The sequence below is a fragment of the Manis javanica genome, chromosome 5 (genome assembly GCF_040802235.1).
Source record: "Manis javanica isolate MJ-LG chromosome 5, MJ_LKY, whole genome shotgun sequence".
Lineage (NCBI taxonomy): Eukaryota > Metazoa > Chordata > Mammalia > Pholidota > Manidae > Manis > Manis javanica.
The window spans coordinates 133,704,573-133,712,651 of record NC_133160.1 but is presented as its reverse complement, the minus strand read 5'-3'; positions in this window follow the sequence as shown (position 1 = coordinate 133,712,651).

The window sequence follows — 8,079 nt, the reverse complement described above, 5'->3', positions numbered from 1 at the left end:
ATTTTTGAATTATTTGTTCCAATTCATTGAAGAATGTTGCTGGTAATTTGAGAGGGATTGCATCAAATCTGTATATTGCTTTGGGCAGGATGGCCATTTTGACGATATTAATTCTTCCTAGCCATGAGCATGGGATGAGTTTCCATTTATTAGTGTCCCCTTTAATTTCTCTTAAGAGTGACTTGTAGTTTTCAGAGTATAAGTCTTTCACTTCCTTGGTTAGGTTTATTCCTAGGTATTTTATTCTTTTTGATGCAATGGTGAATGGAATTGTTTTCCTGATTTCTCTTTCTATTGATTCGTTGTTAGTGTATAGGAAAGCTACAGATTTCTGTGTGTTGATTTTGTATCCTGCAACTTTGCTGTATTCCGATATCAGTTCTAGTAGTTTTGTAGTGGAGTCTTTAGGGTTTTTTATGTACAGTATCATATCATCTGCAAATAGTGACAGCTTAACTTCTTCTTTACCAATCTGGATTCCTTGTATTTCTTTGTTTTGTCTGATTGCCGTGGCTAGGACCTCCAGTACTATGTTAAATAACAGTGGGGAGAGTGGGCATCCCTGTCTGGTTCCCGATCTCAGTGGAAATGCTTTCAGCTTCTCGCTGTTCAGTATAATGCTGGCTGTGGGTTTATCATATATGGCCTTTATTATGTTGAGGTACTTGCCCTCTATTCCCATTTTGCTGAGAGTTTTTATCATGAATGGATGTTGAATTTTGTCAAATGCTTTTTCAGCATCTATGGAGATGATCATGTGGTTTTTGTCTTTCTTTTTGTTGATGTGGTGGATGATGTTGATGGATTTTCAAATGTTGTACCATCCTTGCATCCCTGGGATGAACCCCACTTGGTCATGGTGTATGATCCTTTTGATATACTGTTGCATTCTGTTTGCTAATATTTTATTGAGTATTTTTGCATCTACATTCATCAGGGATATTGGTCTGTAATTTTCTTTTTTGGTGGGGTCTTTTCCTGGTTTTGGTATTAGGGTGATGTTGGCTTCATAGAATGAGTTTGGGAGTATTCCCTCTTCTTCTATTTTGTGGAACACTTTAAGGAGAATGGGTATTATGTCTTCTCTGTGTGTCTGATAAAATTCCGAGGTAAATCCGTCCGGCCCCGGGGTTTTGTTCTTGGGTAGTTTTTTGATTACTGTTTCAATTTCTTTGCTTGTAATTGGTTTGTTTAACTTTTGTGTTTCTTCCTTGGTCAGTGTTGGGAGGTTGTATTTTTCTAGGAAGTTGTCCATTTCTTCTAGGTTTTCCAGCTTGTTGGCATATAGGTTTTCATAGTAGTCTTTAATAATTCTTTGTATTTCTGTGGAGTCTGTCGTGATTTTTCCATTCTCATTTCTGATTATGTTGATTTGTGTTGACTCTCTTTTTCTCTTAATAAGTTGGGCTAGAGGCTTATCTATTTTGTTTATTTTCTCAAAGAACCAGCTCTTGGTTTCGTTGATTTTTGCTATTGTTTTATTCTTCTCAATTTTGTTTATTTCTTCTCTGATCTTTATTATGTCCCTCCTTCTGCTGACTTTAGGCCTCATTTGTTCTTCTTTTTCCAGTTTTAATAATTGTGATGTTAGACTATTCATTTGGGATTGTTCTTCCTTCTTCAAGTGTGCCTGGATTGCTATATACTTTCCTCTTAAGACTGCTTTCGCTGCATCCCACAGAAGTTGGGGCTTAGTGTTGTTGTTGTCATTTGTTTCTATATATTCCTTGATCTCTATTTTGATTTGTTCATTGATCCATTGATTATTTAGTAGCATGTTGTTAAGCCTCCATGTGTTTGTGAGCCTTTTTGTTTTCTTTGTAGAATTTATTTCTACTTTCATACCTTTGTGGTCTGAAAAATTGGTTGGTAGAATTTCAATATTGTGGAATTTACTGAGGCTCTTTTTGTGAGCTAGTATGTGGTCTATTCTGGAGAATGTTCCATGTGCCCTTGAGAAGAATGTATATCCTGTTGCTTTTGGATGTAAAGTTCTATAGATGTCTATTAGGTCCATCTGTTCTAGTGTGTTGTTCAGTGCCTGTGTGTCTTTACTTATTTTCTGCCCGGTGGATCTATCCTTTGGGGTGAGTGGTGTGTTGAAGTCTCCTACAATGAATGCATTGCAGTCTATTTCCTTCTTTAGTTCTGTTAGTATTTGCTTCACATATGCTGGTGCTCCTGTATTGGGTGCATATATATTTAGAATGGTTATATCCTCTTGTTGGACTGAGCCCTTTATCATTATGTAGTGGCCTTCTTTATCTCTTGTTACTTTCTTTGTTTTGAAGTCTATTTTGTCTGATATTAGTACTGCAACCCCTGCTTTCTTCTCACTGTTGTTTGCCTGAAATATGTTTTTCCATCCCTTGACTTTTAGTCTATGCTTATCTTTGGGTTTAAGGTGAGTTTCTTGTAAGCAGCATATAGATGGGTCTTGCTTTTTTATCCATTCTATTACTCTATGTCTTTTGATTGGTGCATTAAGTCAATTTACATTTAGGGTGACTATTGAAAGATATGTACTTATTGCCATTGCAGGCTTTAGATTCGTGGTTACCAAAGGTTCAAGGTTAGCTTCTTTAGTATCTTACTGGCTAACTTAGCTCGCTTATTGAGCTGTTATATACACTGTCTGGAGATTCTTTTCTTCTCTCCCTTCTTATTCCTCCTCCTCCATTCTTCATATGTTGTGTGTTTTGTTCTGTGCTCTTTTTAGGGGTGCTCCCATCTAGAGCAGTCCCTGTAGGATGCCCTGTAGAGGTGGTTTGTGGGAAGCAAATTCCCTCAGCTTTTGCTTGTCTGGGAATTGTTTGATCCCACCATCATATTTAAATGATAGTCGTGCTGGATACAGTATCCTTGGTTCAAGGCCCTTCTGTTTCATTGCATTAAGTATATCATGCCATTCTCTTCTGGCCTGTAGGGTTTCTGTTGAGAAGTCTGATGTTAGCCTGATTGGTTTTCCTTTATAGGTGACCTTTTTCTCTCTAGCTGCCTTTAAAACTCTTTCCTTGTCCTTGATCCTTGCCATTTTAATTATTATGTGTCTTGGTGTTGTCCTCCTTGGATCCTTTCTGTTGGGGGTTCTGTGTACTTCCATGGTCTGTTCGATTATTTCCTCCCCCAGTTTGGGGAAGTTTTCAGCAATTATTTCTTCAAAGACACTTTCTATCCCTTTTCCTCTTTCTTCCTCTTCTGGTATCCCTATAATATGAATGTTTTTCCTTTTGTATTGGTCACATATTTCTCTTAGTGTTGTTTCATTCCTGGAGATCCTTTTATCTCTATGTCAGCTTCTATACGTTCCTGTTCTCTGGCTTCTATTCCTTCAATGGCCTCTTGCATCTTATCCATTCTGCTTATAAATCCTTCCAGGGATTGTTTCACTTCTGTGATCTCTTTCCTGACATCTGTGATCTCCTTCCGGACTTCATCCCACTGCTGTTGCATTTTTCTCTGCATCTCATCCCATTGCTCTTGCATTTTTTTCTGCATCTCTGTCAGCATGTTCATGATTTTTATTTTGAATTCTTTTTCAGGAGGACTAGTTAGGTCTGTCTCCTTCTCAGGTGTTGTCTCTGTGATCTTTGTCTGCCTGTAGTTTTGCCTTTTCATGGTGATAGAGATAGTTTGCAGAGCTGGTACAAGTGACCGCTGGAAGAGCTTCCCTTCTTGTTGGTTTGTAGCCTTTTCCTGGGAGAATAGCGACCTCTAGTGGCTTGTGCTGGGCAGCTGTGCGCAGACAGGGCTTCTGCTTCCTGCCCAGTTGCTTTGGGGTTTATCTCCGCTGTTGCTGTGGGCTTGGCCTGGCTGGGGCTGTTCCTCCAAAATGGTGGAGCCCCGTTGGAGGGGGAGCAGCCAGGAGACTATTTATCTCCGTAAGGGGCCTCTGTGCTCCCTGCTGCCCAGGGGGTTAGAGTGCCCAGAGATCCCCAGATTCCCTGCCTCTGGTCTAAGTGACCTGTCCTGCCCCTTTAAGACTTCCAAAAAGCACTCTCCAAACCAAAACAACAACAGCAACAAAAAGGAAAAAACAAGCGATTTTTTTTTTTTTTTTTTTTTTTTGTCCTCAGGTGCCGGTCCCAGGCACCCGCTCACTGGTCCTGCTGCCCTGTCTCCCTAGCACCAGGGTCCCTGTCCTTTCAAGGCTTCCAAAAAGCACCCACCCACCGGTCCCGCAGGGAAGGAACGCTCGATATTCTTTGTCCTCAGGCACTGGTCCCAGGCACCCGCTCACCAGTCCCGCCGCCCTGCCTCCCTAGCACCGGGGTCCCTGTCCCTTCAAGGCTTCCAAAAAGCACTCGCCAAAAAGAGAGAAAAAAAGGGGAAAAACGCGCGATTTCTTCCGTCCTCAGGTGCCGGTCTCAGGCACCCACCCACCGGTCCCACAGGGAAAAACGCGGGATATTCTTTGTCCTCAGGTGCCGGTCCCAGGCACCCGCTCACCAGTCCCGCCACCCTGCCTCCCTAGCACTGGGGTCCCCGTCCCTTCAAGGCTTCCAAAAAGCACTCGCAGAAAACAGGAAAAAAAAGGGGAAAAACGCGCGATTTCCTCTGTCCTCAAGTGCCGGTCTCAGGCACCCGCCCACCGGTCCCGCAGGGAAAAACGTGGGATATTCTTTGTCCTCAGGCGCCGGTCCCAGGCACCCGCTCACCAGTCCCGCCACCCTGCCTCCCTAGCACTGGGGTCCCCGTCCCTTCAAGGCTTCCAAAAAGCGCTCGCCAAAAAGAGAAAAAAAAAAAAAAAAAAGGGGAAAAACGCGCGACCTCCTCCGTCCTCAGGCACCGGTCTCAGGCACCCGCCCGCCGGTCCCGCAGGGAGAAACGCGGGGTGTTCTTTGTCCTCCAGCGCCGTTCCCAGGCACCTGCTCACCAGACCTACAGTTTTGTAGGGCTTCCTGTGACTGTGGGAGTAAGTCTGCCTAATTCTTGGCTTCAGTTTTTAGGACACCCATTGCATACATCTAAACCACATGCTCCCATTCAGCTTTTACCAGTAATTAAGTTGCTAATTTTTTTACTTCCATCTGGTTGCTTCCTTTGTATATCTAAGTTGGCTCAGAAATTGGGTGGGATGCTATTTATTGACTCCCCCAACTTCCATACTATGTGCCAAGACACAGGGAACTACATTAATCAAGACACAATTCCTTTCCAGGGTGACTGGACACTTTAGCAGCTATGAAGATGTAAAAATTACAAACTGGCAGAGGTATCACACACCAAAAACTGGGATCCCCTCTTCCACCGGTGTCCACCCACACAAGCCCCTGGAGGAGTCACCATGCAGGCCTTCTTCCAGACCCGACTGCCTGTGGTGCAGCTAATGGTGTGGGTGGTATTGCAAAAGCCTTCCTGTATGTCTGCTGGAGGGGGAGAACAGACAGGGAGCTGAGGGAAGGGGAGGAGGAAGCAGGCTGGGAACATTTCTAGCTGACACTGGTGCTGAGCTCAAAAAAATTTTAACTTGCCAGGAGTGGTGCATTGTCACATCTGCCTTGTCCTGTTCTCCTAAGTCAGCAAACCTCACTTGAGCCTGTGCTAAATGGCAGGTACAGTTCACATTCTTTGTCCTTGGGGTTTCAAGTTCTTTTATTAGGCTATGCTGGCATGCCGGGTGAAAATTCTGTTTTAGACTAACTGATTATTTTCTGAACCCCAAAAACAACATTGCTTTTCCTGACTTTGTCCCTTTTCTAGATGTCACTCTGTTCACCTGGAGTGGCCTTCTCCCAATTTTGGCCTTTTGTAATCATCTCCATGTTTCAAAGTCCTTCTGCCTCAATCACATTAGCAATGTGAGCTCTGGCTCTATATTAAAAGGACCCTTCCTTTGCTATTTCTGAATTTGTTCACTTAATGAGCTACCTGCTGAATTTCATTTTCTTCTCCAAGTTTCTCCAGTGGGGTTTCTGAATTGGCTTTTCATAGTTCTGTTATGGTAGGCGTCTAATATAAAATGACTTCACAGACACAGAAGCAACCTTTCACACTTCTCAAAAGACACACATACAGGTATCTATTTGAGTTATTTGTTCATGTATTTGTTTCAGGTCAGGTCAGATGCTTATTTAACAACTGGTGTTCAACTAATGGCAGAATAGAGTGAACAAACGCCCCCCAAATTCTAGAAGACAGGGATCAAAGACGTCTCCTATGAGCCCCAAATGCCTTACTCTTGTGTGATCACAGGTCCAATCACACACCTGACTGGGTGAATTGTGATAGAAAAGCACTCAAGAGACCAAAGAAAGACCTGGAGAGGGCACATGAGACATGAGAGTTTACTGGAACTTACATACAAGGTTGTGCACAGCTATGGTAGACAGAGAGGACGCTGCTTATATGGGGTGAGGGGACAAAGACCATGTGCTTTGCTAGAAGGGATCTTTCTTGTATGACTGTTAGGTAGAAAGATAGACATAAGCAGTCAGAGAAGGGAAAGAGAGGGTTCAAAGAAAAAGCCACCCAAACTCTACCCAGGTAGGGGGCTCCCATGTGGAGACAACAAAGGCTTTGCAGGGAGATAACTTCCTCCCCAGCCTGATCCCCATGGGGGCACAATTGAATGGAACTAAGAATTGCACAAATCACACCTCAGCAGGGGAAAAGGACACGCTCACTGAGGGGGATGACTGTATAGATGGACCTGTAAATTCAATAACCTCACCTTGTGAGTCAAAAAGGTGCTTCCTAGCCAGAATGCAATACATAGGCCTCCCACCTAACAGACTGGGGCCTTTGTTTACCTTAACTCTGGTTCATTCCTCCCTGTGTGTATTCAAATGAAACTTTCCCTCTGCTTTGCTATTGTGTCTCTGATTTCAGTTCTTTGTTGTGGCAGGGACAAGGACTGAGGAGAACAAACCCCAACCCATAACATGACCAGCACCCCAAGGAACAAAACCTTGGTCAGAGGGGTCTGCCTCCAGCAAGATGTTCCCATAGATAAGGTGGGCCTGGATCTGGCCAGCCCCAGGCCATCAACATACCATATACTTAACATACTGTCCAAAGGAGGGGGCCACGTGGACACAGTTATTCTGGGACAAAAGGTTACAAGTGGGCAGTGGTTGTCCCCATGATCCTAAAATTTCATGCACATTTTGCATTCTTCTCTGTAATATGCCTGTATTTAACATAAAAATTCACTGAGTAAACTTAATGTTCCAAAAAGGTGTGTAATATTGAATTACACACATTGAGTGTCTTCTGACACATTGTTGCTCACCCTTGTTGTGTATTTCAGTTTGAGAAGCATGGCTAATAGATAGTCAATAAATATTTATTGGATGAATAAGTGAAATAAAAATGACCATTTTAATGGAATTCTTATATTTAGGTAACTCCTCCCAGAAATTTATATATTGGTCACAGTCTTCAAGGGAACTAACTCTGAAGCATGATACAAGTTTGATCTATATCTCTTTCCAGTCAGACCAGTTAGTCAGACTAGTTAGTGCATGGATACAATCATTTTTTTTTATGTTCTATAATTAGCTTCATTTTACAGGTGGAAAACAAGAGGCTTAGCAGGTGAGCACCACATTCCACGAGGTACAGACCCTAACAGCCATGCTCCCAGGTGGACTCTCTCCTAAAAGCGCCTGGAGCCCCCAGCTCACCCCTCCGCTGTAGCCCTGGCTGTGCTGGGTGGCGATCACTTTACCCTTTGGATGCCTTGCTGGGGTTATGCTTGATCACCTCTGTGCACTCAGCGGTGATGACAGCGTCTTGCACACAGAGGGCCCCTGGGAAATGTTAGAACAAATAAGTAAAAATGAATAAATCAAAGAAACGGATGAGTAATTTGTGATTTTCCAGGCCTGTGTTCTAAGGAAGCCTTTTTGGTTTTGACTTGTGCTCAGATGGTGCTCTTGATTTTAAGTCTAAGTGAAAGAAAACTTAAGGCTTGGATTAGAATGTGAACTTGACGTTTCTCAAGACTTTCTTACTCTCTTTTTCCTGTATTGAAAATGTTCACTCAAGCAGATCTTTGCCTTGGGCCAAAGTGATTGATTCCCTTTGAACTCGTGGAGAAACCCTCTTGGCCCAGGCTGCAGTGGTGGTTTCTGC